The following is a 22,774-nucleotide window of genomic DNA, read 5'->3' as shown; positions in this document are numbered from 1 at the left end:
TGCACACCACTTCCCCAGCATGTAGAGGTGCCAGCCTCTGACGCTGCTTCCGCCGTCCCCATTTGGCTCACTTGCTCTTGTCAGTCCAGCTCAGCCTCACTCACACAAAAAGTCCAGCTTTCTGATTCATCTACCGTGGGTCCTGAGGAAAATGAATCCTCAGCTTTTGTTTTCTGAGGATGGAGTGGGATCTGTTTACACACGGAGGCAATGAAGTCATTTTTGTCTCGTTTATGCCAATAGCAGAAACCCATTTCAAAGGAAAAGGAGTAGGTTCGAAACTGGCCTCAGCCAGAAGTTGAATGAACACAGACCAGAATCAAAGGCAAACAAAACTTCTGGGTGGCTTGTCCATAATACTGATAAGTTCCTGACCCACGTTCTCTGCCACTATAATCAAAGACTCTCCATTATGCATAGGACTACAGCCTATGAATCCTGGCTCCTCATCTCCTGTCTCCCATGATTTCAGCAGTGCTGCCTCCCAGGGTCGTGCTTCATCCATTAGGGCAATTTATTTCCTAGAGCTGGAAGGGGAGAGCCCTGGACTCCTGCTCCAGCTTTCTGGCATCAGAGTTTGGAAGAGCTCTTGATCTACCCACTGAACACAGTGGTGGCTGTGGAGGCACCTAGGGATAAAGCAAAAGTGTGGCTGCCTTCATCAGCCTTTTGGAATGTGGACACAGGATCCTCAGCTCATGCCCAGTTCAATGACAGGTGGAGGAAAATCTACAGTAACACTGAATCTACAATAGCATTGTCTCTAATGTAATTTTTTTTCTCCTCTAAGCTTTGATCTTAAAGTCTTCACCATTTGGCATTTACACCTTCCAGCACCAACTCCCCAGCCGATGCAACCAGAGTGCATCAGACACTGGGTGCTTGCTTAGGAAGATGAGCAGAGGCTTGTTGCCTTCCTTGCTGCAGGACCCACAACAACCATTGCTCCCACTGCTTCGTTGTGAAGCAGCAGCACATGGGAGGTGGCTGGTAGAGCCCAGTGGCTGATAGCTTCAGCATTTCCACAACTTTCTTGGCCTCAGTGAGTCAGTGGTCCTGGGGGTGGCCTCAGCTCCCACATGGGACTATGCATGCAGCAAAAACACGCCAGAGTGCAGAGGCATGGCCAGTGTATTTACAAAAACCTGTGTTGCTAAGCAGACATGCAGCTGGGATTCACACCAGTTGAAGTCTCCTTTATTCCCCCCTTGGCTCTGTTCCCAGGTGTTAATGAGTTGTACTCAAGGAGCTGAAGGGTCCTGCTGCCAGATCTGCATCCAGCAGAATAGGCATGGGGGCAATCCATGGTCGTGTAACCTCCCAGAACTTGAGATGTCATCATTGATTTCACTGGGTGCATTTCACTGCTCTCCAGAACCCCGCAGAGCGACTCACTGACATCATTCCTCTGGCCGGGCTTGGCAGAGGTGGTGGGGATGAGGCCCACAGCAGCCAGCAGCCCGGGGATGGTCTGCATGGTTTCCATATGTCAGTTCTTTTTTGGCACTTTCTTCACTGTTCAAAAGCCTCAAGTGCCCTCTTTAGTTCACCAGTGCAACAACCGTGACTGCTGCTGTGCATGCAACTTCAACAGACACCCTGGCTAATGGGGCAACTGACTGGAAACCCTTCAGCTGCTTCTGCTACAGGCAAAGAGAAATTAAATGAGTTACCCACAAAGAGGGTCCTTCCTTTTTTGTTGAGTTGGCTATGAAACGTAAGATTTTCACCACTGCTGGAACACTTTCAACAAGTCACACTAGGATTTGGGACTGTAGACACATCTGTGCTTCCCCAAAGGTACCTTCACATACAGGCCCATGGCAAACGATGGGCAGAAGGGAAGGAGAGAGGAGGGACAGCTGGAGAAGCACAGTAGCAGAACACTGCTCCAGAAATGATCAACACAGAAAAAACATCATGGTTGCCATTACTAATTACCATCATTGCACCCCAACAGCTGAGGTCCACAGCATCCATAACGTAGACTGGGGGTCACAAGAAGCTTCCTTCCAGTAATATTTCTTTCCGAAAGGAAGCTAGAAGAGCACTTATCTGGAGCAAAATGCACACACCAAACAATGGTGTTGTCTACAAATAGCCAGAGAGTGGCTCTGCGTCTCAGCACTTCAAAGACAGATTAAAATAAAGGCTGTAAGTAACATAACAAAAAGGACAAACATAACTTTTCCTAATAAGCAGGAGAACTAGCTCCCCAAATAGACTAACAATTTAATGTATGTGCATGCTATCACAGAGCAAGATGTGTTTGAAGTGAAGAAAGATTTCACTGGAAACTGAGACACTGAAGACTTCCACGCACAGTCCTGGCCAGGATACCATGAACAAGGCTTTACTTTCTCATGAAAAATACCACCAGTCTCTACACTGATGAGGAGGAAGATCACAGCTCTTTTATCCCAGCCAGCAAACAGCACTTCCTATAGCCTAGTTTCTCCTGGCACCACGATGTGCCATTGGGTTCAGCAAGGGAAAGTGCCAAATCTTGAATCATCAGGACTTGCTGTTCACTCTGCAGTGACTCAGAAGATACCTTTCTAACATTTATCTACTTCTTGTTTCTCACCATGCTGTTCATATTAGATATGGACAGTCAGGCAGAAAATACTATACGGCCTGGTTTCAGTTACTTTCCATGTCAAACTGAAGCTCTTTTCTGTTTTTTCACTTGCATATACTAGTAGGCAAACTACTTAGAGCTAACTATGCAATGCATGTCTTTTGCTATGATGTTCAGCTGGTGCGAGATGATTTCTGGAGCAGATTCTGTTCTGGGAAGAAGACTGACATGTCCGGGCTAGATCTTACCTGCTATTTCTCAGAAAAGCTTTTTTTTTAATTATTGGAAAAACACCAAGTTAATTGAAATTAACCTTTTTGTGGAAGCTTATCAGGGCTGACAGATCACACAGGTAGAGGTTTGGCACTCAAGAAGGATGTGGGAAACCCAGATTCATGGTCTGCATCAAATGTACCAGAGAGACGGATTCATTACACTGCTGTGGTTCCTCTGACAGGATGAGGCCTGTACTCAAATCCCTCACCTAATGAATATTGATCCCCTTACACAACATGGAACAGCTCCTTGGAAAGAGGGAGAGCATCTCCACAGACAAACTTGCAGGATAGGGAAAATGTCTGGGGACAAAACAAGCTGAGATCTCAGTCCCTGCTTCAACCCAGGCAAACATTTAAGCAGCTCTCACTTAAGCATCTTCAAAAGAGTTTGTGCCACTCTGCCCACAGTGCTCTGAGTGGCCACTGTGCTCACTATAACTGCAGCAATCCCCACCTGGCAGATGTGACCTGAAGCACTGCTCTTTGTGTCCTTTCATTCAGGGGAATCAGTGAGGATGGCTGAGCTGCTCCCAAAGCACAGACCAAGGCATTAAAGAGCTGAAGCAAAGTGCTAACCCCTGCAGAGATCAGCCAAGTGCCCTCTACAAGGGTAGTAAATGGTGACGACAGGAGACATTAAACACTGTCTGGGCAGCCAGTTGATAAGCCACATCATTGCTGAGAAGAACAGTGAGACCTAAATCTCCTACAAAGTTGTGGAAAAGCAGATGGGATTTCAGGTGCTTCAGCCTGCCCACCAGAGGCTCGTCTCCTCACAGGCCCTGAACCGTCCATTGCCTAAGCAGGTCCCTAAGCTGGTAAGAAGCTGGCATCTCCAGGAAGACTGAAACCAAGACAGAGCAAATAAAAGCCACACTGCACATCCACTCCTCTCCAGCAGAAAGTACATGGTATGGGTCCACAAGCCACATCCTGGTCATTAAGGCCTCAGTATCTCAGTGCTCCTTTCTGAAGCACAGCCCACACCACAAAGCACATTTTGCCACCAGCAACAGAAAAAAAAACCCTAACTCCCAGCCAGTCACAACAGCCCAACACACCAGAACTGAACAGTAATCCCCTGGCTTTTACCAAACCATTGGAAGGATGTGCTGACAAGAAAGCTAAGACCCTGTGTCCTTTTTTAATACCAACCTATACCTGTGCCCTGGGGTCAGGCAGATGCTTGCCATTCTATGGTGAACTTCAGTATCAGGAGAGCTTTGCAAGCTATTCCCAGGTGCTCCTTGGCAAAGCTGCTTTTTGGAGGAAGGAATTCCCCAGAGCTAGCTGGTTGCCATAGGCTAAGGAGGGCTGCACCTTCTGGGCGTTCCTCCTGCTTTTCCTCCCTGCTCCTGGTGCTAGCCTTCACACAGCCAGGGCTGCCTTGTTTGAGGGGCAGCAACTCCTGGGCTACAGGACAAGCGCTTCTGACTGCAGAAATGCTCTGTGCAAGGCAGCTACCCCCAGCTCTGCCCTCCCCAGCCAGCCCCATCCAGCTCCAAAAGCCCTGTTGGCAGAGCGCCTTCTGGCTCCTGAGAAAGCATCCCCTCGAGGGCCGTTCCTAATTGGTGGTTTCCTCCTCTTTCTCTTATGTCGCTGTGTTTTGCTTCCTAGCTCATATTTTATAAGGCTGGTTTTTAATAGCCTGAGCAGGCTGCCAGACCTGAGTCTACCTTCAAACTTCTACTACTGGGAGAAAAAGTCCTGTCTGCAAACCAGAGTATAGCAGTGGCTTTGTCTGGATGCAGGCAGGGCCAGTGGGCCCACACAGAGATCTATAAAGGCTCTAAGCTTTAACGTTTCAGGCCTGCAATAATTTGGGTAATGCCCAAGTATCACAGTGATGAGCGCTGCAGCCCAAAGAAGACAAACTGGGGGTGGTTTCTAATGTGCAGTTCTGATATCTGTTAACCCATAGCATAGTGTGTGTGATGCAAGGAAAGATCTTCACAGACTGTCTGTCAACAGGCTGAGTATTACCCTCCTACCATTACTATATCTTCCTTGGCCAGGGGATCACCAACTGGGACAGGGAGCAGCTGAACCTGAAAAAAGCACTGCCTGAAACACAGGCAGGTTTTATTGCTGTACATCCCATCTGCTGAGCAAGAAATGACTAGACACAGGTAATTTGCCAGGACATGACAAACACACAGGAGGAGCCTGGCATCAAAGACAGAGGCTAGCAGATCCAGCATGCTCCCTTCCCACTGCCTTGGCCATTTGTGTCTCCATACTGCCCCCAAGAATATGCCTAGACACCCCTGAGAGTCAGGACACTGCTATCTTCAAGGCTCCTTTGCCCTTTCTTCCCACGCGGGGACTAGTGGGGTGGTCCGGGCAGCAGTTGTTGTACTGAAGATGAACACCCATTACACACCAGAGCCAACTGGGCTTGGCAGCATCTTTCTCCTTGCCCTGAGCTGCCACAGCAGCAAGGCTAGCCTCCACCTCTGGGTGAGCCTCCATTTGTCTGAACACCTAAACTCCACACCCAGAGAGCAGACAGGAACGGTGGCACATGGCTATGGTTGATCAAAGCCACAAGCTATTCTTCAAGAGGAAGCCCAGGCTGAACTCTGCCATGGCAGCTGCAGTCCCAGTCCCTAGAGGCAGACTGCAGAGAGGAGGAAGCCAGAAAACCCCCACACATGCACAGACCCAATCTTCCTCCCTGCTTCCAGCAGACTGGCTCCCTTACCAGCTGCTCAGCTCCTCACCTCCAAATCCCCACCAGCTCCAGGCCTGAGCAAATCTACAAGTTATCAAACTTCACCTGCCTCTTTAGTCAGATCAAAACCAGGGAACCATCACCCTTCCCCACTCCCACCTCTCACCCCCATCATAGTCCCGTTGCTGGTTGGAAAGATTTCTCATCTCTGAGGAGCCCACACATGGTGTGACTACTGAACCCCACACGTGGCTGGCAAGTCATGAGGAGCTGTTTGTGCTCCTGCTTCAATTTACAGAACTGGACAACATACCATGAATTACAAGTGTCAGATATCACAGGCACATCTCCAGCTGGATTTTCTATCCAGAGGGGAAGTACTGGTTCAACAAACTGCAGCAAGTGCCTCCCAAGAGTAAGAAAGAAGGGTGACTGTCAGGGAAGGGTCAGGGCTTGATCCCCTGCTTCCATCCCTCCTCCTCCTTCGTGAGCTGAGGATGGGTTGCTCTGAAGTGTACCGCCCCAGTGCCTGCCAGTGAATATTCAGGCAGTCTATCTTGCATCTCTGAGCCTTTGATCCTATTTGCATACAAATGTCCTCAGAGATAAGGGGCAAAGAAGGGAGACAGAGGCAGGACTGGTTTTGGAGAGAATTATGTGCCTTCTGCTTTCCCATGGCAAATTGGGAGTGCTGCATCCCTTCCAAGCTACTGGCTTCGTTGTGCACTGGGAATGAGCCCCACCACCAAGCCTGGGCGCCAGGTCACCAAGAATGAGCTCTCAACCCTACGAACGGCAGAGCAGGATTTACTGAAGAGTAAATAATTACTAATCACTGTATGCAGTACAGGAGAGCACAGAGGTTCTAGCTGAAATCATGGCTTGCAGCCACAAACACACATACACAGAAGTTCATCCCTGCCACAGAGCTTGTAGTCTAAAGAGGTGCAGATGCTGATGCAAAAGGTCACAGCAGGAAACAGAACAGAGGTTGTCTCAGACCAAGCTGAGGTTCTCAGCTATCAGGTAACACACACAGGGAGGAAAGAATACTGGGTGAGGAAGCAGGGGCTATAAAAGAAAGCAGATAAAGTAAGTGGGAAACTCAAGCAAAGACACTCACTGGCACAAATCCCCAGCGCCATGCATTCTTGCAACCAGAAGGCACCCTGATGAACGCATACAAAATACTCACAGGTAGAAAGTCAACTGAGCATTCCTGCTGCCCTTAGACACACCAGGGAGAACAGATATTCAATAACATGAAGAAACAACCACTCCAAACTTCATCAAGGTAAATAACTTCCTTCATATTACCTGTAATTGGACTAAGCCACCCCTAGCACAAGAAGCTGGGGAAGCAAAGAATTTAGCAAACCTTACAAAAAGATTGGACAGTGATGTGGATGCGAATAAAAGGAGGAAAGAAAAAAAAAAACCAACAATATCATAATGAGAGCTAACAATGTTTTTTTAAAAGATGCTAAAGTTCATAATTCATACTGAGGTCCCAAGCCCATCCCTAATGGATAGGAACCAGAAAAGGATGTTAAGTGTGGAACAGATTATGTTACATCTGCCTACTGCAAAGTTCTTGCACATTCCCCTGAAGCATCTGGCAAAGGTATCAAAAGCAAGCATCAGATCATCTGAGACAGGCTCCAGGAATAAATGGATTTGGGGGCTGATCAAGTTTGGCCATTTCAAGGCTCCAGCATTTCCAGGGTCAAGATTGCAATCTCCATGTTTGTGTATACAAAGTCCTTGTAGACACCAGTGAAGTGAAGCCATTTGAAGCAGCACTGCCAGTGCCTACAATGGGTTGTGGATCTCATTATACTGGCCCTGTTTTTCCTTAAAGCTCCAGATCCTGATGACAGATGATTAGGTGAGAAACATGTTTTCTACAGAAGTTTCTAGTCCTCTTGATTGTGGGGAAAACTGAACATTAGGAGCCCAATGCAACACATTTTCTACACGAGAGAAGTTTCTAGTAGTCTGCACTGTGGAGAAAACTACAAAATGCCCTTTGAAGGCAACTCTACAGCTCAGAAACCAAGAGGCGAAGACAGAAAATACAGCACTTACTCTTTTACAAAAGCTCATGATTTTAAAGTTATCACAAGTTTTTGTGGTCCAGCTTGAAATGCCTGAAACCTTGGGAGTCAGAGTACTGAACTTAAGCCAATATGAATTGCTTTAAGCTTCCTCACATCTAAGGTCTTGCTAACTTCTCTCAATCACAGGGCTTCTGCTCAGCAGCTATTCAGAAGCCCTCCTCTGCAGGGTCTGTCTCCTCCTGCCACCCTGTGCTGCTGTCTTTCTAGATTTCATCAGACATCCCATTTGAGTCACTGTTTTTCTTAAAGCTCCAGCTCTCAGACTTACTCAATTACATGAAAACGTACATCTTATAAGTGAAAGTTCTTCCTCCTCATAGCTGCCAGGAATAGCTAGCAATGGAGCCTGACTCTTACCCAAAAGCCCAATAATGCAGGCCTGATAAAAACACCAGTATCTTCTTACACTGCTGAGACATTTATGATTCGAGAGATTTGAGTCTTGGCAACACTGCTCTCCTCACCCCTCTGTTTCAATGGATCTCTCTTGCCTCCAGCCTGCTGCTATGCCCTCCTAAATTTACACCATCACTTCCTAAAAAGGCTGGGAAAGGCTCCACAGCAGTATGGATTCTGGATTAAAAAGGAGACTCATGTCCAGTTCCTTCCCTCGAACACCAGTTTTTGCAGAGCTTTGACCCAGAAAACATCACTGTTGTGCCTGCCTCCCTACACTCCAGCTGAGCTCTGTGCCCTTCTCCCTTGTCACAGGACACAGCGTCCCCTGGTGCCAGGGAGAAAAAGCAGCTCTCCTACCTCCATTCCTGGCTCCCCAGTCAGGTAAGCAGAAGTAACGAGGAGCTGGTAAAGGTTACAACCAGTTTCCCGGTGCTGCTGTAATTTGGCTCTTGTTTCTACAGCACAGCACCCTGTCAAGGCCAGGCTTTCAGAGCCCCAAAAGTTTTCCGGTTGAAGCTGGAGAGAATTGGATCTGAGGGTTATGGCATTCACAATTTGCATGGAAAGCAAGTTAGTACTCTAATCCAGGCTCTGACCCAGGTTTAGCATACAGTGGGAACGTACCCACGTACTATAGTCTTGTCCTGGGGCCAACGTCTTATGGCAGCATCCTGAAGGTGAATGCACGCATCTCCTAACTTTGTGGAACCTGCTCAGTCAGGGGTTGCCAGTGTGTCCCTCACCCTGATATGCAGGTGTGTGAGATCTGCATCTACAGCTGCTGCACACAGGCAGAGCTTTCCAGGGAAGGTGTGTTTTCCAGCTCTTTCCTGTGCCAGTATTGCCGCCACCTGGAGATGAGAGGAATGGAGGGCTCCCAGGATCTACTTACCTTTATCCCTCTGCCTTTTCTCAGTCACAAAGCACACCCCTTTGCTTCAGCTGGAGGGAAAGCTGGCAGCCTCCCAGCTCTTGTGGTTACGATGTCCCATGCGTGCAGCCTGCTGCAAGCCCTGCTCTCAGGACAGAGCCCTTATGCTCATGGTAAAAACACAGCTCCTGGGCACTAGAGGAGGCTTTGGCAAAAGAACGTGACCCCCTACTCCGTGAACTCTCAGTGCTGCACCTTCTGTGAGGGGGCAACTTGCCCTGGGCTTTCCTGTCCTTGTTGGTTTAGAATTCAAGTTGCAGATCTGGGTGAATGAATACAGGCTTGTGTGTTCAGCAGAGCTGGGCACAGAAAGGAGAAGGGGTTTCCTGCACGTATTTTATGGCACTGTCTGGGTATGGAGATGGGAGGGAGCTTATACGCTGCATGTGCACGTGCACGTTTTCATGTTGCCTGCACGTGTGTGCATGCGTATATGCATTTCCATATTGTGTCTAATAGGCTCTTTGTTTCTCCAGAGAAGAAGGAAAAGGAAATCCGCATGTAATGAATCCATTTATTTTATGGAGCTCCCCTGGAGAGGGGCAGGGGAGCAAGATTTATGCAAAAAAACAGGCAGCTGCTGTTGGGAGGGGGACATCAATCTGGTTTTGATTTTAATTTGTAAGTGGAGGTGGCCACACAAGCCAAGGCCTCATAAACTCCCTGTAGAGGAGAGTGGCCCGTTGGTGTGAGGCTGTCAGAGCCTATCTGGCCATTAGTATCAAGCCGCCCTGCTCTGCCTCTGACTAATTCCTACCCTGTTGCTCTGCCTTCCCAGGACTTGCTTCCCCATTCTGAGGCCTCCCATTAGAAAACGGAGGCAGAGCTGTACTGGGCCACAGACTGAAATCTTTGTATTGAAGGGCAAAAAGCCTTTTACAGAGCATTTGCAGTTCATGTCACAATCCAGTGTATACTACATACTACTGAAAAAAAAACAAGCCACCAAAACAAAACACAAAAGCAACATGACCTGTATGCTACAGTCCAGTTCCTCTCTGCCGTTTATAAAAACACAGGGAGTGAGGTGGGGTAGAAAGACTCCTGTGCTGTAAGAAATAGCCTGGACACTAGATACCACCCATGAGACTTTTTTCCATCCCTGCCATTTTGCATAACTCGATGCATATTGTCAGGAATGTGAGTGCAAAGGGACAGTGGAGAGTTGCCCAATGGGAAAGCTATCTGAACAGGGGCAGAGCTCTCAACAGAATTCTATTATCTGTTTCTTCATCAGATTAAGGGTCCGTGGAGTTTATCCATCAGCAACATAAGAGAAAACTGCCCTTAGCACACTCTAACTCACACTATGACTTGTCCCATATGACAAGGAAGCTACATTTGCTTCCTGAGGATCTGCCCCCAGCTGCCTGTGCCAGGCACAGCTCACATACAAGGAATCTAGCTCAAAGTCTAATTCAGGGTCTGTACTCTTCACCATCACCTCGTGAAGGTATGCAGGTAAGCGGCCAGACAGATAAATCAATTCAGTAAACCAGGAATGAAAGCTGGTCTTTTCTGAAAGCTGTCTTCACATGCTACCAGCAATTAATTACTGGACAAAGTTAGTAATTTGTGTATTTTAGTTCCTCTCTGTAACTCATATCCTACAGAGGACACAGATTATCTAGTTCTCCACACAGAATATTTTCAGATCCCTCAGGTACATACTGTCTACACAGAGAACAGACAGCACTAGCCTGTTGACACTGAACTTTAAAAGATTTTTTCTTTGGCAGAATTAAGGCCCAGTGATGGGTCAGTGAGAAGAATCTGGAACAAGAGGTGTGGTCCATTTACCACTCCTTAAAATGCCTGAATTACCTTGTAGGAGAAGGATTCATTTTGAGAGCTGCAGAAAAGGAAGGTGGCTCATTCACATGTAACACCTTTGTAGATTTTTCACCTAGTCTTACCAAGGCTCTCTAAGATCTTCCTTTACCACCAGGTTGTAAGACAAAAATGTTAATACTGTGCTGCCTGTAAAACAGCCCGTGGCATCACACTGCTTTTGCATTACCAGACATTCTGAACCTCTTGTTCCCTAATATCTGGAAGGGGGGCAGAAGGGGGGGGGGGGGGGTAGCTGCTCTGAAAGTATAAAGGCCAAATGTGCACTAATGTGAAATGCTGACTTTAGAGAAGCAGCCACAAGGAATGTTTGTTTCTGAAACCAGTGGGATCAAGGTCTCTTCCTGAAGCCAAAAATGGTAGGTCAACTGGGCCATCAGTATTCAGGCTGCTATGGAGCTGCTTTTTACAGCATATGCTAGAAAAAGCTCCTATAAGAGTCCAATCTGTGGCAGAATGGATGAGATCACAGAGCTTCCACCAGCAGAAGCTTTCAAGGACAGAGTTAGATCCATTTCACAATTTTGTTCTGAAAGAGACCTACTGGCATGGTTTAACCCCAGCCAGCAACTAAGCACCACAAAGCCACTCACTCACACTCCCCCCACTGGGATGGGGGAGAGGCTTGGAAGGGTAAAAGTGAGAAAACTTGTGGGTTGAGATGAAGACAGTTCAATAGATAAAGCAAAAGCCACACACAAGCAAAGCTAAACGGGGAATTCATTTACCACTTCCCATCACCATGCAGGCATTCAGCCATCTCCAGGAGAGCAGGGCTCCATCATGTGTAACAGTTACTTGGGAAGACAAAATGCCATCACTTCAAATGTCCCCCTTTCCTTCTTCCCACAGCTTTATATGATGAGCATGCTACCAAATGGTATGGAATATCCCTCAGGTCAGTTGGAATCAGCTTTCCTGGCTGTGTCCCCTCCTAACTGCTTGTGCACCTCCAGCCTCTTCACTGGTGGGGTGGTGTGAGAGGCAGAAAAGGCCTTGATGCTGTGGCAAGAACTGCTCAGCAGTAACTAAAACATCCCTGAATTTTCAACACTTTTTAGCCCAAATCCAAAGTGCAACTCCATACTAGCAACTATGAAGAAAATTAACTCTATCCCAGCCAAAAGCAGCACACTTAATTGTGCATTAAGTCTCAGAACTACTGGTCCTGTAGCAGAGACTAACAAAGATCAGTTGAAAGGCCTTGAATTTGCAGTAAAGTGTCGTTATCCACATTTGCCCCTTGAGAACTCCTAGTTCAAGAATTTTCCTCTGCTTAAGAGACAAGACTTAGAACCAATGACCAAAACACTATGCAAGCTGAAGTGAGTGGCTAAAAGTAAACAGATCACCTTCATGCTCTCCTGTTTTATGTTTTCCTTCCTTGTATATAAATGTAGGTATCTTCAGGAGTGTTGCAAAGGATATTTAGAATTAGGGAAATGCTGAACTGATATACCTCTCCACCTCATGCATGCTTTCACCTCCACTTATCAAGTTACATGTTTCAAGTCATCTTATGAACTGCTTATCTTACGAAATCTTGGCTGAACAATACTGTATCTACCAGTTTTTCAATGGTTCCTTCTGCTACAGCTTGCACAACTCTTAATTTTAATGTCTTCATACAGACCTAGAAGGAACAGACACCCCATTATGTCCCAGTTACAGTTCAGTCCCTGAGGAACTTGAAGACTAAGGCTCGTTCCACTTAGCAAAGCTCATCCAGTCAGAGGGCTTCTGATGTACTGTGCCACAAAAAACCCTCATGTAGATGCATTTAAAGTGATGCAACCCTGTACTGTCCAACTTTTTATCACTGGGTAAACAAGCAAATGGCCCTAGGCTGGAAAGAGAGCAAGCAGTAAATGACGCCCAGTCCAGCACAAAGACTTCTAGATATGCAGACCATGTTCCCACTAGGTGGCTCTGCCATGTAGCTATGCTCTTGATCATTTGGTAACTACTTAAAGCTATTACTTCTCAAGTACAACCGAAGAGAATATATGTGCTCTGTACTTCATGAGTAGCCAGCATGCAAAAGCTTATTCTTGCTATTATTGCTAAATTTGAACCCATGAGGGTTCTGACTGTTGCTTCTAAAAATGTGTCATTTGATTGGTCACAAGAAAAATGTGTTGGAAAAATCACTTTGACTTGCCAAAGTCATGAAAAACACCTGTGGCAAAGTAGAGGATTGAGCGCAGGTGGCCTACGTCCTCAGCCAGTCACCTAAGAACACGGATGAGATGCTGCATTGCAAGGAGGACAGCCTGGAAGCATACTGAGAAAATTTATGCCAACAGGATGTAACAACCCATAAAACAGGAAGTCTTGACAGAGTCACAATGACATGCTCGCATATGCTGTTGCACGACAAGAGACATGGCATGCTGAATATTCCACGACATAGCACTACATACATTTGCATGTCATGCTATATGACACCTCTTCAAATAGATGGCTCTAAGGACAATGAGAGGAAACAGTTTCCTGCAGTATCTCTGAAATCAAATAAGCTTCCATACAACTAGGGTGAGGACAATACAGTGAAATGAGACAGCAGCTGTGAGCAGAGAATATTCCAGCTTGGTGTCAGGGCACCTACAAAGAGCATAGTAAATTCTGCTACTCCTTACACAAAATCTATAGGTCCGTTGCTGCCTGCTTGGTAAGGGTTTTAGTATAGACTGGGGAAAGATGAGAAAAAATCTTAAAGAGCCTAGTTTAGTTCAGCAGGTCAAGAAAAAAGTCCCTTCTTCTAGCAGCAAATAACTCAGCATGGCCCTGACTTCTTCATGTAGGAGGTGAATTCCAACCAAAAGCTCCTCATCAGTAACTACACCTTTTCAGCCAGCTCTCTGCAGTTCCTACTGACTTGGCATTATGAAAGTTACTCCCGATCGTAACTGGTTTAGTAAAGTTCCTGTCAGCTCAAAACTGAACTCAGCTGGCTCCTGTCATTTCCAAAAAACTCCTGCTAATTTGGCTGAGTGTCAGAGCTCCAGGAAAACTGCACTTAAGCCTTGCATTTGCAGAGGGTAAATTCTCCCCTTCTGAAACACAAAGAAGCCAACAGCAAAGCCAACAGGAAAAAAGCAGAGTCAGTTTGTCTATATGGAAACGTTTGCAGCAACACCTGCTCTAGGGCTACGGACCCTGAGTAGGGCATCAAGACACTCTGGGCAGACTGGCACCCTGGGCCTCAGTGACACAAGCTGCCCCAGCCTCCTGGCCACTCTCTTTCTAGCTCTTTTTGACTGTTCCAGGGCTGGACACCAGAACAACTTCATGCTGCAGCCACTTGCAGAGAACTATCCTTACAAACAGTTATCTCATCTTACAAGGGGCCAATAACGTAGCCCTAAAGAGGACACTCGGATGCAGTCTATATCTTGGAGATGAGCCCATCAGAACTTTCAGGAACCTTCCTCACCCTTCTCAAGCCCTTGACAGAACCAGGATTCATAACAATTGCTTTAATTAGGGGCTTATGGCCACTTAAGCATCTGACTTCCATGCATGTCCCACCTGGCAAGGCAGGCACACCTCCCCCAGACCCACACTGGGCCCATAACATTTGCAGGCTGTGTGGGCTGCTCTGCTTTGGGGCCAAGGAGCCTGCCGTGTTCCCCTCCAGCTGTGTCGTCGGCAGCGTCATGCTGATAGGTTCAAGCCATGCAGAGAGGGTTGTTTTTATAACCCACTCTCTTTTAACAAAACTTCCCCAAGCTTATTCTACCTTATAGTCACGATCACTTGCTGCTCAGGGGGACCCAGATTCTTAAAGGAAAATTGCAGGAAAAAAAGGAAAGATTGACACATAGTGGTATCCAAGGAAGAATAAAGCACCTCGGCACTAACTAGTTACTCAAAATACTGAACTTTGCCAATGTCCCTCATTCCTGACTGGCAACTCCCCTCCTTTCTCTGTTGTTCCCTGGTGTCACCGTAACAAACTCTGCAGATGCTCGTCATACTGACCTGCAGCTCTCCTACTATTTCAACCCTGAGACTATAACATATTTTCGAGTAGCTGTCTTCGTGTCTTGATCGATAGCCCCAGTGCCACAGCAACATGCTGGTTCACTCACAAGTTAACCACAGCTCAGCTCTGTGATCCCATAACCCACCTCTGCTGGCCTGTCCTGGCATCCACTTACATCATCCCAACTGCTCTAGTCCCACATTCACAGCATGGCTCCTTCCACGTACCTCAGTCCTGACTCACCACCTCCTTTAGCCCATACAGACAGAAACCAGCAAATGTGGAACAAGTTAATCACTCTGCTGTATTAGTCCCCAAGTCTATAGTTCAGTATCTCACCTCTAGAAAAAGCTACCAAACAAGTCAGAGGAAGATGTAAGTCTACTTAGCAACCTGTCCACCATCCAAATTTGAACTGGTATTAATTTAAAAGCCTGACTCATAATGCTTATTCTGGCTTTCAGTTACGTTATTAATAACTACAGTGACTCTCCACATAGTGCCACTCACACAATGCCCAATCAAGTATATTCTCAGTGATATTGATGAATACACTCAGTAGTGTTGTTAAGGTCTTTTTCTAGACTAAAGGGATAAAATTAGAGCAATTGAAGACGTCTGAGCAAATGAGTTTTCTCCCAGTCATGCATTATCTTCTGTGGATACCACAGGGAACTTAATTTGCCACTGAGCTGCCTTTTCAGTAAGCTTAGCTGAGTCTCTCTGAACTTGCTCAGTGTTGTTCTCTAGTCTTGACCCACCTAAATTTGGCTGGTGCTCACATACTAATATTTAAAGCTCCTGCAGTGCAAATGAAGAAAACATGCTACAACAGGATTCTAAACAATACCATTTGGCTTTTTTGGTTTAAAATTTTTGTATTGAATTTCATGTGCTTGAATACACAGCCCTGGAGAGCAGAATGCCCTTCTTACCCAAAAGAAGCTGCACAGGCAAGACAAGACCAAGTTTCTTCACAGTGTGCTGGAGGATCAACTTCTACATTCCCTAGCAAGTTTCGACTCTGAGGAATATTTAGTCCAAAACTTCTTTGATTGAACTATCAATGAGCATGATGAAAGTCCAGTGCCTTCCTGAGACAGGGATATTCTCACCCAGTAGGAACTGGACTACAAAACAACAACTTATTTCACACAAGTGCTGCCAAAGAGCTGTCAAATGGAAATAGCTTACTGTAAAATGTGTTTGTCATGAGAACAAATATTCACTCGAGAGCAAAACAAAGCCTATCAACCTCTCCAACGTTAAAAACAAAAAGCCCTCTGGCCAAGAGTTTCAAAGTTGTTCACCATCCTCAGTTGGCTTGAGATCCAGGATCCAACAAAGTTCAAGACCTGATGCCCAGTAGGACAGGGAATGAGATCCCAAACAGGTGTGGACCAGGTGTGAAAAAGTAGAAGGTTAACATACCCCATCCATCACTGTACAGCATATATGTAAAAATGGAAATAAATATTAACTCAAGTCAAAATCTTGATGTCTGGAGATGAGCAGAATTCTCCCCAGTGACAACTAAACAATATCATGTGGTGTGGACTGCAGCTGAGCTGATTTACTGCTAAAGTGTGCTTCTATGGCTGCAGGAGGCTCTCATTCCCTTGCTGCTGAATTGCTTCTTAGTACAAGAAACAAAGAGTCCTAGTGCTCTTCTGAATATCGTCCTGGTTCATTTTTCCACTTGCAAAGCAAATGAAGTTTCATTGTCTTGCCAGACTCATAAAAAGAAACTCTCAAGCACTAGCCAAGTTGTGAAGAACAGCATGTTTTATGAAAACCCAATTAAATTCTGGCCATCAGTATCTCACTTTCATCTCTGCTAAGCACTGTCTCAGCTTTCTTGTTGCATGCCAAGCTCATATTCGTCTCTGATTCACTCAGTGAGATTAGTTAGAAGTTTTGTTTTGGGTGATTGTTGGTTTGTTTGTTTTTTTTTTTTGTGGGTTTGTTTTGTTGTTGGTTTGGGGGGAGGGTGGGGGATGTGGGGGTGAAAGCAGAGCTCTTCTTGTTTACATACGAGATCTGCAGGGTATCAGAAACAAGTACCCTCAAGGTCAGGAGGGGAGTTTACTTCCACATCTCAGGTATCAAAATGAGAATTGCTTATCATTATCACTCACACAAACAGACACCAAATGCCTTTTCCAGAAAGAACTGACAGAAATTAAATGCAAAGAGAAACAGCATTGTGCTTCAATACACTCTGGAAATCCTCATCAGTGGAATAGCTCTCTGAGCTGCACAACATGGCAGAGGCCCACATAGACCCTACAGTCCAATGTACCAGGAGAACCGGAAAGTGTCATAAAAGTGCTCCCGTGCCCTTCTTTCTACAAGGGAATTTCCCTTTTCCCTTATCTGTCTCTAAACAGATAAGGTATCTACCTGGTTGTGGCTCATATGAGGAAGCTGTAAGAAATGCAAGAGCATACTGTGTTTTCACCTGCCTGGCAACGAGGGCAACACTGTTATTCTCCAGTAGCCTCCAAGTCTCTTCCAAGCCACTGAATGTTTAAAGAATTCACTAAAAAATGCAATGCAACAGATTACAAAGCAGACAGCACTTATGGTTAGGGATGATGTAAAACTGATTTCAACAGACCAACAACCATCACTCCAGCCCAGCGGATCTGTTTTCCAACATGCCAGTCCAGAAAGCGTGCTTGATGATCACTGAAACAGAGTTGTCCTATGGTCTTGTACTGCTATCACTCTTCCATTGTCTTCTTCTGTTTTCTATTTAGAAGATTGTCTAATAATACTGTCTCCTACTGTCTGCCTCTCAGTGTAATTCTGGTGCTAAGTGATAAAAATGCAGTGAGTAGGGCAGTCGCTGCTTTTATTTGTCATTATATTTGAGGCTTTCATACTGAACAATATCAGAAGATGCAAAATAACATAACCTAGAGAGCAAATACATTCCTTCCAGATTTGCAAAATGCAAAGATAAACTGAGTTTCAGGTAAATGTGATTAGCCAAATCTGCTAGGACTCACAGTAGTAGCAAAAATAGGTGTGCGCAACAAGTGCCACGTCCTAAACTTCCAACCAGCCAGAAAACAGCAGCATCACAAAAAAATAGCATCTAAGAGCTACATCAACAGCGCAGTTGCCTAAGTGAGCATTCTTCTCAGAAATACTTGGAGGAGTTGGATGACTGAAAGCCTCCAGAAGGGCTTTGAGGCGAATCCAGCTGATATATTTGTTGTATGGTGCCAGCGTAATTTCCCTTAACGGCTAGAGAAAAGGGGAAGCATGAAAAGGGTCAGTTGGGAATATACATGCACACGGGGGAGGGGGCAAAGAAAAGGCAAAACTAGCTGAGAACAGGCTCCATTTAAATTGCATACAGACCTCACACAAAGCACAGAGAATTGGTCAGTAGATTGAAGCCATCTGGCTGGAGGAGCCATAAGAGTAAAACCCTGCTGGAGATCTCTCCATCATGTCCCATCATGGTCCAACATCAGAGCACAGCACGGGCCTCCCCCACTCCAATCTCATGGAGCCAAATCTGTAAAGAAGAGCAAGAAGAGGACTGCAAAGTTCACTGTTATGACAGAGCCTCTACTCTTCTCACAAAGTATAAACCCAGCTGGCATCCTCTCGTACAAACCATTACAGTCTTCATGCATTGTTACAAAAATCCTACTTCACTGAAAGTCTAGGTGTTTAATGGCTTGGCTGGACCAGGCTGCAGAGCCTGCTCTGTGCTCAGACAGCCCCATGTAAATCTTGAGTGGAGTGATCTAAGGCTGAGCTTGTGCATCCTCCTGCACTCAGAGACAAGGAAGCACACAGATGTCCACACTAAGTACTCAGTGAAACAGGTTCTAAAATAACGCATCTGTTTGCCAGAAGGAAGGATTGGGCATCACTGGGTTTTGCCTACACTTTCCCAAGGCTTTTCTGGTAAACCTCAGGCTTTCGTGGCAACAAGAGAGGAAACTGAGTCAAGGCTATATGTGCTGCAGCCAACAGCACAGAACACTGATGCAGACAGCTGGCCTCAGGCTTCCGTGACTCCATAGTGAGACCACCCCAGGACTCTCCTCATGTGAATGACCCAGGGTCTCCTCCTGCTCATCCTCGCCATTTACAAGCATGTCTGTTGTTGAAAGCAAACTCAGCATTCACTGTAACACAGCCTGAAGACACAACATTTTTAATACAAAATAAACAAATGTATTTCAAAACTTATAAAACATCTTAATTTTATGTCCCAAGTAAACCCTCTGACATCATTTAATGCAGACTAACACTGCTTGTGTTTCAGTGCACTGGTATCTGAACATGCAACAATGTGGTGGTCTTTATGGCAATGACCCCTTACAAATTCAATGTTTTTCATTGTCTGTTTTTCTGAAGTCCCTCCTTCACCTGCGTTAGGAAAAAAAGGCACTTAACATCTGGAAAAATTAAAGCTTTGGAAGTTTGCCGGTTTGATTGCCATGGTGTTGTTACAGAGTTTTTGTTCCTGACAATTCTCTCATGCAGACCTATTAACTGTCAGAGATCAAATCTCAGCACAAGTGGTTCAGTTGTTTTCCATCATTTTGACGTGCCCATATGGAACATTCCCAAAATGTCAAAAGTCATTAATATTTTTTAAACACTGAAAATCTCAGAACTTATCGTTTTTGTATCAGAAGTGATTTTCAGTGATCCTAAAGGTTTCTCCCTCTAACAAATGCCATCACCGAGGTACTGCAGCTGGTGTCAGCAATGCCACATATACTGGGTATAAGAACAGTAGCAGTGAAAATATATAAGGAGAGGGGCGGGACAGAAACAGAACTGAAGTGCTCTCAAAAAAGGAAGTTGGATTAATTTTCCCAAAGGATTTTTCCTGTTTACACTTAGCTTGAAATCTTGGAAAGAAATGCAATGAAATTATTACTTGGTTATTTTACTTTGAAAAATAACCATACCCACTGGGAAAATAATAAAACCTTAAAAATATAAACAAGTTATTTTCAAGTGAGTCGCTCATTCTTCTACCAGACTGCCATCTCTCCCTGCTCTTTCTGCAGCATTTCCTTCCTACCACCTCCAGCCACCTTTTCATTCCCATCCCTGCTTCAAATTATTAAGTTCTGTCCCAGCGTTATTCTCCTCCATGTTCTGAAGTCTGTTTCAGAACCTTAAGATGCTGGCGTGTGGAGTGGGCCCTTCTTGCTGTGGCCGCTCTCCACCAGGACACCTGACTCACATATGTGAAATGATCCCTGCAGGAGCCCCCGTGCCAAAACAGACTCATGACACTGGAACAATCTTCAGAAAGGTTGCTGTACTGCAGTGCTTGAGTAGGATGAACTGCATTTTCGGTGCAATGTGATTGTTACCCTCTTCCCTTCTTCAGACTTAAGAGGAGTGTTGACACTTTTATATTTACGATCAGAAATTTCATTTGAATTCTCCAGACATTTTTTTAATGTAACTAAAAAGTATTACTGTGATAAGCTCTAAATATGGACTAGACAAAGCTGTGAATTGGTGTCTTTTTTGCTACAACTGGGCCTCCCCAGAGCAGTTCTCAAGATCTGCAGCATTTAATATGCATAGCTAACAAGTTGAAGAGCTCACTAACTTAAATCTCGGACGATCAGTTGTTTGACTTGAAGACATTTCTTCTGCTTTTGGTCACCCAACATCATATTAAAAGCTATAATATACATTTTAGCCATTTTGCAACCTACTCGTCACCAGATTCAGGTTTTCCTAATGTTGCAAGAAGGGGGAAGGGAGGCAAACTGTTGGATGCAAAGTGAACGCTGACCTGCACTGACCCCTTCTGGAAAGCACCAAAAATGTACCATTGGAACAAACCTGTACTGGTCCGGGGGGTGCATGTGGGAACTATGTGACCTAATAGCTTTTTCCATCTCCATTTCTATAACTTTTAATCATGTTTTGTTGGAACGGCCTCAGCCTTCATAAGCTATTTGCATGGGTAAGGCTCTGGAGCAGATATACACATCATCCACTAGCACTCAATGGACCAGAAAAGGCCCAAAGGACCACAAAAGTTTCTTTGTAGTTGGAAGCAGAAAATAGCAATATGTTATAGGAAATCAGAAAGACAGCAAAACATATTCTGTTTTATCAGATAAGACCAGGACACACATTAGTGTGAAAAGAAAAATGAAGCCTTACAGAATATCTACAATGTCAAATCCCAAAGCATCTCAAACAAGGGAATACCATTTCTTTGAGAACAGTTCCATAAAATCTCCAGAGACCATAAGCAGCTAGGACATACGTTTCTCATCTAAAATGGGGTATTTCCTTGCTCTTGACCACACCTACGTGTGAGCACAGGTTTAGTTTTAATCCAAAAAGAAAAGGAGTCATTCTTCAATGGCCAGCAACATCCCTTGGAAACATTCAGTTCTAACTAAACTGGATGACCCTCCGCAGTGCTGACAAATCACAGACCATGGCTGAGCTGACTTACAGAAAGAAAATCACTTTATTTTCTCTCTTGTGCAGGGACATAGCATTCAGGGCTACTTTTCTTTTGCCCTGAATACAAGGTCTTGCTGAAATAAACACATTCAAAAACTCTGCAAGAAATCAGAAATATGTCAAATTCCCAAACTTGGAAAGTGATGATGGGTTTCAACTCAAATTGGCACATGCTTTGTTTGTCTCCTTGGGACTCAATGTTCTGCATTACTAACAGTTGTAGAAAATACTCAGGAGACAAAGAAATCATCTCAGGAGTACAGGCAATTTGCTCAAACCAGACTTCTGGTTTTTAAGAAAGCAAGTGTTTTCCTTCTTTGCATTAATTTATGTGTCACTGAAATTCCATTAGAGACAGCATTTCTTTGAAGGTGAGGTGAGCAATTGGAGTACTTACTCTATCTGAACTATCACTGTGCTGCTAGCCCCTTTCTGTCCAACCAAATATACTGCTGCTTACGTATCTGCATCAGAAGTCCTGTGACACAGAGAAACTCTTGAACAGCCCTTGCTCCTCTCTCTACCTATCTTTTAGCATGGTCAGCCAGCACTATGCTTACCAATGGTTGGTCTCTATCCCATGGAAAGAGTCACCCCTTTAGTTTTCCCTATCACAGGATGCAAGGAAGCCAATATAAGAAATTGCATTTAATTTAAGCCATTGAATAACTCCCGTTAGGCTGTTGCAGCTAAACTCCTTCCACTAGAATAAAACTCTATAAAATAATAAAAATAAAAAAAAGTAAAGCAGCAACTCATAAAAACATGACATCACTACACCACTGAGCCTAAGAGTGTTCCTTCTCCTCATAAGGAAGTTATCCCTGGACTGGACGGCAGTAAATATTTTGTTTGGCTCTTATGTTTAAGCTTTTGGACAAGCTAAAAATCACCCTGCTTCTAGAAATCATATAGCATAATGTGGCGAAAGATCTCTTCCGGCAAGCTCTCCTACTGCCATTTGTTCTCTAACTGGGATGGCCCCATTTCCATTGCTAGGCATAGAGCACAAGAGTCTGGACAGAAGCCCTGCTTTCATTCCCACTTCTTCAAAAAGTCCTGGAGCTAGGGGCTTAGATGTGCCACAGAAAGAGGTTAGCAGACTGGACTGTAACAAGAAGCTAGTGTACCACACAAGAAGGAGGTGGAAGACCTCCTGAAACAGGAAGATCACATCTTATTTTACATGAAATTTCACATTTATGTCACGATTTCTATTTTACATGTTTTAGCTGCTGAGAAGAATGTACAGAACATCTCAGGTGAGCACTGTTGACCACTGTTGAAACAGAATGGCATGAACGTGCATCAATGCACATGACTTCCACGGGACTTCATCTCTGTTAGGTTTGCCTCCAGGACTTTTATGAAGAGTTGAAATTACAAAGAAAAAGCAAAGAAGCTTTGGGGAAACCTCACAAATGACCTTTGCTATTGACTACAGTCCAACTCAACCTTAAGAACGT

The sequence above is a fragment of the Neopsephotus bourkii genome, unplaced genomic scaffold, assembly GCF_033783945.1.
Source record: "Neopsephotus bourkii isolate Nb327-2 ecotype Australia unplaced genomic scaffold, CSIRO-AGI_Nbou_v1 NB_1292, whole genome shotgun sequence".
Lineage (NCBI taxonomy): Eukaryota > Metazoa > Chordata > Aves > Psittaciformes > Psittacidae > Neopsephotus > Neopsephotus bourkii.
Note: the sequence above shows the minus strand (reverse complement) of the source record.